Source organism: Thalassophryne amazonica, chromosome 16 (genome assembly GCF_902500255.1).
Source record: "Thalassophryne amazonica chromosome 16, fThaAma1.1, whole genome shotgun sequence".
Lineage (NCBI taxonomy): Eukaryota > Metazoa > Chordata > Actinopteri > Batrachoidiformes > Batrachoididae > Thalassophryne > Thalassophryne amazonica.
This window is the reverse complement of record NC_047118.1, coordinates 43,603,001-43,614,872: the sequence shown is the minus strand read 5'-3', so window position 1 is coordinate 43,614,872 and position 11,872 is coordinate 43,603,001. Positions and strand designations below refer to the sequence as shown.

The following is an 11,872-nucleotide window of genomic DNA, read 5'->3' as shown; positions in this document are numbered from 1 at the left end:
TGGACAAAAATAAATGCCTGGGGTCATAAATGACCCCACTTGGTCACTTGAGGATTAAGAACCCCACTTCAGGTGACACACGCAGGTCCTCGGGGCTCTAAGGCAGGTACACATCGCATGGCTGTGGGACCAGACTGTGTGGCACTGAGTTCTGAAGACCTGTGCAGAACAGCTGGCAGAGGTGTACACAGACACCTTTAACACCCCTCTTTCACAGGAAACAGCCCCTCGCATCTTCAAATCATCTGTTATAGTGCCAGTCCCAAAAAAGCAAATATCACCACAATAAAAAACTTCTGACCTGTGCCACTAACACCTGCTGACATGAAATGCCTGGAGAAGGTAGTCCTAAAACATATAAACTCTATGGTACGAGATACAGTGGACCCCCTTCAGTTTGCTTACTGTTCAAACAGATCAGTGGACCATGCCGTGGCCCTGGAACATTATTACATCTTGCAACATCTGCACAATCATAACTAGGGATGGGTATTGATAAGATTTTATCAATATCGATTCCGCTTATCGATCCGATTCCTTATCAGTTCCCTTATCAATACCTTTTGTGAATTTTCTATGTACTAAAGGTAGGCTTTACAGGTTTTCTATATCAGCAACATTTTATTGAGTCTTAAAGTACAACCCCAATTCCAATGAAGTTGGGACATTGTGAAAAATGTAAAAAAACAAAACAGAATACAATGATTTGCAAATCCTCTTCAACCTATATTTAATTGAATACACCACAAAGACAAGATATTTAAAGTTCAAACTGATAGATTTTATTGTTTTTGTACAAATATTTGCTCTTTTTGAAATGGATGCCTGCAACACGTTTCAAAAAAGCTGGGACAGTGGTATGTTTACCACTGTGTTACATCACCTTTCCTTCTAACAACACTCAATAAGTGTTTGGGAACTGAGGACACTAATTGTTGAAGCTTTGTAGGTGGAATTCTTTCCCATTCTTGCTTGATGTACGACTTCAGTTGTTCAACAGTGTGGGGTCGCCGTTGTCGGATTTTGCGCTTCATAATGTGCCACACATTTTCAATGGCAACAGGTCTGGACTGCAGACAGGCCAGTCTAGTACTCGCACTCTTTTACTATGAAGCCACACTGTTGTAACACGTGCAGAATGTGGCTTGGCATTGTCTTGCTGAAATAAGCAGGGACGTCCCTGAAAAAGATGTTGCTTGGATGGCAGCATGTGTTGCTCAACCTGGATGTACCTTTCAGCATTGATGGTGCCATCACAGATGTGTAAGTTGCCCATGCCATCACAGATGCTGGCTTATGTACTTTGTGCTGGTAACAATCTGGATGGTCTTTTTCCTTTTTTGTCTGGAGGACACAACGTCCATGATTTCCAAAAACAATTTGAAATGTGGACTCATGTGGACACAGCACACTTTTCCACTTTGCGTCTGTCCATTTCAAATGAGCTCGGGTCCAGAGAAGGTGGTGGCGCTTCTGGATGTTGTTGATGTATGGCTTTCACTTTACATGGTAGAGTTTTAACTTGCACTTGTATATGTAGCAACGAACTGTGTTAACTGACAATGGTTTTCTGAAGTGTTCCTGACCCCACATGGTAAGATCCTTTACACAATGATGTCGGTTTTTAATGCAGTGCCGCCTGAAGGATCGAAGGTCACGGGCATTCAGTGTTGGTTTTCGGCCTTGTCACTTACGTGTAGAAAGTTCTCCAGATTCTCTGAATCTTCTGATTATATTATATACTGTAGATGATGGAATCCCTAAATTCCTTGCAAACGAACGTTGAGAAACATTGTTCTTAAACTGTTGGACTATTTTCTTCACACAGTTGTTCACAAAGTGGTGACCCTCACCCCATCTTTGCTTGTGAATGGCTGAGCCTTTTAGTGATGCTCCTTTTATACCCAATCATGACACTCACAATTAATATCCTCAGTTCCCAAACGCTCGAGTGTTGTTAGAAGGAAAGGTGATGTAACACAGTGGTAAACATACCACTGTTACAGCTTTTTTGAAACATGTTGCAGGCATCCATTTCAAAATGAGCAAGTTTATCAGTTTGAACATTAAATATATTGTCTTTGTGGTATTTTCAATTGTAGGTTGAAGAGGATTTGCAAATCATTGTATTCTGTTTTTATTTACATTTCACACAATGTCCCAACTTCATTGGAATTGGGGTTGTAACACATGGACTCCATTTCTGGACTACAGCTCCACATTCAATACCATCAGGTTGGTGAAGCTCACTGTAAAGCTGGCGGACCTAGGAGTGCCACCACCCACCTTTAACTGGATTTTAGACTTTCTTACGGGCAGACCACAGGTGGTGAGGGTGGAGAAGATCTCTGCAGAGCTTACAGCGAGCATGGGGACCCCACGGAGCTGCTGTGTAAGTCCAAAACTATTTGCACTATATACACATGGCTGTATCTCCACCCAAGACAACTGGACACTATATAAACCCCATGCTCCCAGAGGAAAGCACAGAGCATCATCAGGGACAAACATCTCCCACCTCATGCTTTGTTTCAGTGGGTGGATTCAGGCTACAACCTGAGACACCACAGGTGTGCAATTTAAATCTAGCATATCATAAATTTACTATGTGTGATATCTTATACACTAAATGTGCAATACTTAACAAAACATGTTTAATAGTTAATAATGGGCAGAACCACAATATGTATCCTCACAAGGTACTAGCTGCTCTTTTTTAAGTTTTCAGCTAAACTCTTTTTTTGTGTGTGTGTATATATATATATATATATATATATATATATATATATATATATATACAATTGTTTGTATTCTACCTTTGTGTTTTGTTGTGTTAGTTCCACTGTTGTGTTGTCTATATTTTGCTCGATTTTTAAGTATCTTTGCAACTCAGAGAAACCCATAGGAATGCAAATGTACTTATACAAGTACTTAAATGCACTTGTGCAAATGACAAATAAACTTTATTCTATTTTATTCTATTCCATTCTGTCTTCTTTTGGTGTGATCAGTGACACCTGTGTGAAATATCATACACAAAGAATCAGGGTTTTTTTTAAAGTGTAACTTGACAATTCATTTGTTTCTTTTAAGAGTGAAAAAAACACCTATTTGATTTTGTTGAAATAGGAATGTTTGGACACTTCAGGAATAACCCTGTTATGTCTGATTTGCGGACGTTCATGCTGGTTATATGGTCACAAATAGAGCTTTACCAGCGACGCCTTAAAATGGCTATTTGCAACCGAATAACAGCATGAACGTCCGCAAATCATCAGACACAAGGAGGTTATTTCCATTCTAAATAAATTCCATCATTTGCACGGTTTATTTTTCTATAGGTAATTCGGTTGACGAGGCTTACCGTCAAGCCAAGGCAGTGTCGCAGCTGGTGTTCTGTCGAAAAAATTGTGTCTCGTCGCATAAATCGACAGTTCCACATCCCAACAATATTGCACATGCGTGCGCATGACTTTTGTCCACAATAGCCTTGACCTTCTCCAAAACAAACTCCTTCAGGGCAATTCTGAGATCAACTTAGATGTGCAAACTAATGGAAATTGGCCCAAGCACCTTGGGGGAGTAGTGAAACGTGTGTGTGCGCACTTGCACACAAACACATGCACACGTCTCAGATTATAGTGTGATTTTACAATGAAATCAAGAATAAATGAATGAATGTTTAATCTTTCTGTTTACAGATTTAAATATAGAATACAATGTTAAAATACCCTGTATACTCTATGAGCATGCGATCAATGTGTAAAAAGAATGTGACCTTTTGACCCCTTAGAATAGGTCAGGGTTTGCCATCTTTGAACTTGTCCATGGTCTGTGTTCCAAGAATGTTCCCTATGAATTTGAAGACCCTGGCAGTAATAGGACTGGACTTATGCTGAGCACAGACAGACGGAGACACAGACACAAAGTCTTTCCAATACCTGATGGCCATATTTTGGCCTCAGGTAAAAATGTGCAGCTGCTGCTGCTGATGTGACGCCACACCTTGTGCCGACATGCTTGCATGCTCACACTGAAGAGGTGCCACAGTCATCCGTTTGCGCTCTTTGTTTATGAAGCCGGCCCTTTCCTGTCCTCTGATGTGCACGCTCACGCCGTGAATAGAGCTTTGTGTATGTGTATTTTGACTGCTCTGTCCAAGAGAGGAGCAAAGTGGGTGATGTGATAATATCAGCCGTGGGAAATAATATTCCCTGAGTGTGAAGGTGAGTAAGTGAGATCTTATCAAGGTTAATGAAACACAAACAGGCCAGGAAACAAAACATGAGAAGACAGTAGAGGAAAAGGAGACGTCAGCAAGATTTGTGCATTTGGAGAGTCTCCGAGTTTCAAAATAAATAAAAAATAAAAATTAGAATTGGAGCAAATATCAGTGTGCTACATTATATATCCAACACTACTAATGTTCACAATAAAAAATTACAAACATCAAACATTTTATTTGTGCACTTATTTTCAGTTACAGCGTCACTCTGTTGTGTACACTACTTTCTTTTATGGCAAAACAGCAGGCAGTTTTACACAATGTAAAAATATTCACAGAACTATTCATTTTAAAGTTTGGTCAACACCACTTTCAGGTAGGATGGCGTCCTGTGACCACCTGGTCCCAAGCTGCCATCCCCCATTATCTTCTTATTCTATCCTTTAAGCATTTTCAGTTCATGTAAAAACTGTAAAGTTAGTTGTAAAACAATATTTAAGGACTAAATATTTCATATCAGGGCACTCCCTCCCACCTGCTATAGTAGTAGTAGTGACACTGGTCAAACTCCGTCCCTTCGATGCCAGTCTTCTGTGTGAATAAAGTTTCTCGTGGCACATAATAGAATGGAAGGTGGATCTGGCTCAGTTGCTGGGAACATATAAAGCCTGCACAGAAAAATAATGAATATAAATGTGTAAACGTGTGAGTATGTCCAACCAGCCCAGCCAGCTTGTACAAGCAGTAACTCAAAAACAATAAATGCTACAATTATTGTATGTCTTCAACTTAAAAAAGGCATAAAATAAGAACAAACCAGTTAAAATCCAGTGAACTTTGATACAACAAAATGACAAAGAAACTTTATTTAATATACAGTGAGGAAAATAAGTATTTGAACACCCTGCGATTTTGCAAGTTCTCCCACTTAGAAATCATGGAGGGAGCTGAAACTCCAAACCTGAAAGATCTAGAGAAGATCTGTATGGAGGAGTGGACCAAAATCCCTGCTGCAGTGTGTGAAAACCTGGTGAAAAACTACAGGAAACGTTTGACCTCTGTAATTGCAAACAAAGGCTACTGTACCAAATATTAACATTGATTTTCACAGGTGTTCAAATACTTATTTGCAGCAGTAACATACAAATAAATTATTTAAAAAAAAACATACATTGTGATTTCTGGATTTTTTTTTTTTTTTTAGATTTTGTCTCTCACAGTGGACATGCACCTAAGATGAAATTTCAGACCCCTCCGTGGGAGAACTTGCAAAATCGCAGGGTGTTCAAATACTTACAAATGGGTATAATATGTAAAAGGGGATGACACCAAATGTTTCCGTAGCACTGCACATTACTCATGGCAAACTCAACACACCAACTGGAAACATTTCAAAACCTTTGATGCGCTTGTGTTTTTTGAAGACAGTTCTGGAAACTGCATGAAAAGGAAGACCTCACACACTGTACAATTTAAAGTTTCCAGTCCACTTAACCTGCATGGCTTTGGATGTGGTGGGAAGCTGGAGCACCCGGAGGGAACCCACGCAAACACGGGGACAACATGCAAATGCCACACAGACAGGACACAGGTGGGAATCGATCCCATGACCTTCTTGCTGTGAGGCAACAGTGCTAACCACTAAGCCACCGTGCTGTCCCCCACTTATACCAATCAATCACAAATATTTTATGGAGGGCATGGAAATATAGACTGGAATGGACGTGTGCGCCTCAATCTATTAGCGTCGCTCAGGACAGGAAGGCGCCATTACTAAGGGTGGAGATCACAATAATAAACTGACCGTTTTTTTTGCACTAGCGTCGCTATTTCTTAACAGATTTTAATAAAATGTAGGCTTGTTTGTTTTTAAAGCCCTTTAAAAGCTCTTTCCAATGAACCTATGCATGTGTGGGTGAAAAAAAAAAAAACTTTTTGTAAAATGCAGAAATTTGGGGAAATTATGACAAACTGCTGCTTTTCTTGCTCTGTTGTCACTATTTGTTACAGATTTTAATAAAAGTAGCCTTGTTTTAAAGCCCTTTAATTGCTCTTTCTAATGAAACCCATACATGTTTTATGCAAAGTGTGGAAATTTGGGGAATTTACTGTGTTTTTTTCCCCTGTCATCATAATTCTCTATGGATTTTTAGAAATGAAGCCTTGTAATAAATCTGAAATATGCTTTGCCATTGTGGTCATTTACCTTGCTGCTTTTTCCACTGTAATATTATATATATATATATATATATATATATATATATATATATATATATATGTATATATATATATATAAATTTTTACTAGCATTTTATTATAAGTAGATATAAAGCCATTCACCATTCCTGGTTCTCAAGACCAGGCACCTAAGTGGCTCTACTCTACTCTTTTCTACTCTCCTATTTTACTCTTCCTTTTAAGATATTTAGATATACCTTTATATACTAGCATAGTTCCACCTTACAATTGGAATATAATATATAAGATATACCTTACTGAATTTTCATATCATATTAACAACAACTGCAAGTATAAACTAATTCATGCATTTATTTCCTCTAGGCTGGACTATTGTAATTCATTATTATCAGGTTGTCCTAAAAAGCCTTCAGTTAATTCAAAATGCTGCAGCTAGAGTACTGGCGGGGGCTAGAAGGAGAGAGCATATCTCACCCATATTGGCCTCTCTTCATTGGCTTCCTGTTAATTCTAGAATAGAATTTAAAATTCTTCTTCTTACTTATAAGGTTTTGAATAATCAGGTCCCATCTTATCTTAGGGACCTCGTAGTACCATATCACCCCAATAGAGCGCTTCGCTCTCAGACTGCAGGCTTACTTGTAGTTCCTAGGGTTTGTAAGAGTAGAATGGGAGGCAGAGCCTTCAGCTTTCAGGCTCCTCTCCTGTGGAACCAGCTCCCAATTCAGATCAGGGAGACAGACACCCTCTCTACTTTTAAGATTAGGCTTAAAACTTTCCTTTTTGCTAAAGCTTATAGTTAGGGCTGGATCAGGTGACCCTGAACCATCCCTTAGTTATGCTGCTATAGACGTAGACTGCTGGGGGGTTCCCATGATGCACTGTTTCTTTCTCTTTTTGCTCTGTATGCACCACTCTGCATTTAATCATTAGTGATCGATCTCTGCTCCCCTCCACAGCATGTCTTTTTCCTGGTTCTCTCCCTCAGCCCCAACCAGTCCCAGCAGAAGACTGCCCCTCCCTGAGCCTGGTTCTGCTGGAGGTTTCTTCCTGTTAAAAGGGAGTTTTTCCCTACCCACTGTAGCCAAGTGCTTGCTCACAGGGGGGTCGTTTTGACCGTTTGGGGTTTTACATAATTATTGTATGGCCTTGCCTTACAATATAAAGCGCCTTGGGGCAACTGTTTGTTGTGATTTGACGCTATATAAAAAAAAATTGATGATTGATTGATATATATATATATATATATATATATATATATATATATATATACACACACACACAACCCCTGGCAAAAATTATGGAATCACCGGCCTCGGAGGATGTTCATTCAGTTGTTTAATTTTGTAGAAAAAAAGCAGATCACCAGACATGACACAAAACTAAAGTCATTTCAATGGCAACTTTCTGGCTTTAAGAAACACTATAAGAAATCAGGAAAAAAATTGTGGCAGTCAGTAACGGTTACTTTTTTAGACCAAGCAGAGGGAAAAAATATGGACTCACTCAGTTCTGAGGAAAAAATTATGGAATCATGAAAAACAAAAGAACGCTCCAACACATCACTAGTATTTTGTTGCACCACCTCTGGCTTTTATAACAGCTTGCAGTCTCTGAGGCATGGACCTTAATGAGTGACAAACAGTACTCTTCATCAATCTGGCTCCAACTTTCTCTGATTGCTGTTGCCAGATCAGCTTTGCAGGTTGGAGCCTTGTCATGGACCATTTTCTTCAACTTCCACCAAAGATTTTCAATTGGATTAAGATCTGGACTATTGCAGGCCATGACATTGACCCTATGTGTCTTTTTCAAGGAATGTTTTCATAGTTTTTGCTCTATGGCAAGATGCATTATCATCTTGAAAAATGATTTCATCATCCCCAAACATCCTTTCAATTGATGGGATAAGAAAAGTGTCCAAAATATCAACGTAAACGTGTGCATTTATTGATGATGTAATGACAGCCATCTCCCCAGTGCCTTTACCTGACATGCAGCCCCATATCATCAATGACTGTGGAAATTTACATGTTCTCTTCAGGCAGTCATCTTTATAAATCTCATTGGAACGGCACCAAACAAAAGTTCCAGCATCATCACCTGCCCAATGCAGATTCGAGATTCATCACTGAATATGACTTTCATCCAGTCATCCATGATGGCTTTTGTTTAGCTTTTCTGTATGTAAATCCCATTTCCTTTAGGCGGTTTCTTACAGTTCGGTCACAGACGTTGACTCCAGTTTCCTCCCATCGTCCTCATTTGTTTTGTTGTGCATTTTTGATTTTTGAGACATATTGCTTTAAGTTTTCTGTCTTGACGCTTTGATGTCTTCCTTGGTCCTACCAGTATGTTTGCCTTTAACAACCTTCCCATGTTGTTTGTATTTGGTCCAGAGTTTAGACACAGCTGACTGTGAACAACCAACATCTTTTTGCAACATTGTGTGATGATTTACCCTCTTTAAGAGTTTGATAATCCTCTCCTTTGTTTCAATTGACATCTCTTGTGTTGGAGCCATGATTCATGTCAGTCCACTTGGTGCAACAGCTCTCCAAGGTGTGATCACTCCTTTTTAGATGCAGACTAACGAGCAGATCTGATTTGATGCAGGTGTAGTTTTGGGGATGAAAATTTTACAGGGTGATTCCATAATTTCTTTCCTCAGAATTGAGTGATTCCATATTTTTTTCCCTCTGCTTGGTCTAAAAAGGTAACCGTTACTGACTGCCACAATTATTTTTCCTGATTTCTTATAGTGTTTTCTTAAAGCCAGAAAGTTGCCATTTGAAATGACTTTAGTTTTGTGTCATGTCTGTGATCTGCTTTTTTTTCTACAAAATTAAACAACTGAATGAACATCCTCCGAGGCCGGTGATTCCATAATTATTGCCAGGGCTTGTATATATATATATATAATATATAAAATTTTGGTTTGTATGCATGTGAATGCAGCTTAATGAAAAGAACTTATGGCGTTGAGTTATAGTCTCAGTATATCGATATTAAATTGTGACATAAAATAGACACTTGTTTTACATAATTACATTAAGGCTATTGTACAGTTCATTTTAGTATTCGAGAATTGTTTTGTAGTTGGTGCAGTTCATGGTGAAGCACTTGGTTGCCTTTTTCCCCCTCATTTCGCTTCTGTTTTACAGCTGGCGTAACTGGCTCAAGTGGTGTTTACTTGGTTTGAATCAACTTAAAAAGTATCAGGTTTGGTATCAGTGGTATTTACTTGGTATTGGATCAACTTAAAAGTATCAGTTTTGGTATCAGTGGTATTTACTGGTATTGGATCACGCCACTAATTAAAATGGTCAAACAATTCAGTCACTGTATGGTTGAGTTGGGTGGGTTCTGGTGACCCTGAGGGGGCGTGGCCTGCCGCGCTGCGGTCACTGATGGTTATATAGGCTGCAGCTGTGGCGGCGGGCTCGCGCTGCTGAAAGTCTCACAGCACGGAGCCCCGGCGGCGCGCGCTCACACGCACAGACACACACTCCCCAAACAAAGAGAAGCACAGCGAAACGGTCGAGCATCCCACCCTTCCAGCGCGAGCCAGCTCACTTTCAGAACCGGGCCCCCCTCCCGACCCAAGGCTCGAGCGCACAGAACCGAATATGACCACAAACGGCGCGCGAACGGAACCAGCGACATTGCTGCAGATCCCAGTTTCGGACTGATCAACTGCGGGAAACAATACCTGACGGCGGAGACGTTCGGCTTCAAAAATCAACGCGTCCGCAACCAGCATGAAGAAGAAGCAGATCTGGACTCTGGAGCAGAGCGGCGACGACTCCAGCGGCAACGTTTTCTTGCTCAAGTCACATCTGGCCGGGTACATCCGCCGCCGACAAGGACGGCAACGTGAGCGGGGACAACGAGAGCCCGGGGCCCCGAGTGCCGGTTTCACTCATCACCGCCCAGACGACGGCCGCTGGTCGCTGCAGTCGGAGCCGCACGGCCGATACCTGGGCGTGGCACCGAGGACGGATCATCTGCTTCGCCCAAACCGCCTCCGTGGCCGAGAAGTGGAGCGTGCACATCGCCATGCACCCGCAGGTGAACATCTTCAGCGTGACGCGCAAGCGCTACGCGCACCTAGCGCCAAGGTGGATGAAATCGCCATCGACCGGGACGTCCCGTGGGGTGTGGCTCGATGATCACGCTGGTGTTCCGCGAGCAGCGGTACCACTGCAGACCTCCGACAACCGCTTCCTGCGCAACGACGGCGCGCTGCTCGCCACCACGGACAGGAGCACGGCTACACGCTGGAGTTCCGCTCTGGTAAGGTGGCCTTCAGGGACTGCGGAGGCCGGTACCCTCGCGCCCTCCGGGCCCTCCGGTACCATGAAGTCCGGCAAAAGCGCGCGCGTGGGCAACAGGACGAGCTGTTCGTGCTGGGCAGAGCACCCGCAGGTGGTCCCTGACCGCCGCCAACGAGAGGAACGTCTCCACCCGGCAAGGTGGGTGAGGTGACCCAACACCCCCGAGTCAGGGAACCCCAGAGCCGCCGTAAGGCCCCCATGCGCTGTCCGCTCTTAGACAGACCTCTGTCACAGTTAAAACTTTAGTAAGTTGCTCTCTGTGTAACTATCACCTTAAATATAAAAGTGGGTAAAACCTAAAAGAATGGGTTTGTACGAATTAAATTAACAAATTAGTCTAAAACGCTGAACTCATTTGTGTGACCAAACCAAGGTTTTTCCTCTTTTTTTTTTAAGTTAGGCTTTTTTAGTGCAAAAACATTGCCATCAGTAGGAAGCAAATTTTTTTTGAAATAAAAGTTGAGCTTTAAAAAAAACATCTGCCAATTGTGGGTGTGTAGCATGAAAGTTCAGCCTATTGTCTGGCCTCCACTTCCTGTCAGATTTGAACATTGCACAGGAAAGTGACCCGTAACAGGAAGTGGGTTTGTGTGGTTTTAAAACAAAAAAAGTTTTTGAAACACAAATGGTCTATTTTTAGTACCCTGTTCACGGTTTCAAATTGGTGACATCAAGTACAAAGGGGGTGGGATAATGGCTCTCAAAATGTCTTGAATGAAAATGTTTGAAACACTAAAAGAAGCATAGCTGTGGGTAACAACTCTGTTTTAGAAATGCCCCAAATCAGTTCTGAAACTTTAAAAGTGATCACTGCTTTGAAATTATCAAACAGATTACAGTTTCAGAAAATTATTCACTGTTGCAACTTTTTAGTTAAACTACATATAATTACCGAATCGGTCACTGTAGCAAATCATTGCAGCAGTTGACACCCCCCCAAAGAAAATCTGGAGCCGCCACTACTTACAGTTGCCATCCGCTCCAAATATTAGCAAATTGTTTTGAATGTAAATAAAGCATGATGTGTAGTGGACAATTAAATTCCTCAGTTTGAGAAAATGATTCAGTGTTGAAAGAAAAAAAACTACACAAGACATGGTTTCAGGAAACG

The 11,872-nt window shown here is 41.3% G+C and overlaps 1 pseudogene; it reads left to right on the top strand.

Moving 5' to 3' along the window:
- The first annotated feature begins 10,053 nt into the window (after positions 1–10,053).
- LOC117528711 lies at positions 10,054–10,907 on the top strand (annotated as a pseudogene).
- The last annotated feature ends 965 nt before the right edge of the window (positions 10,908–11,872 follow it).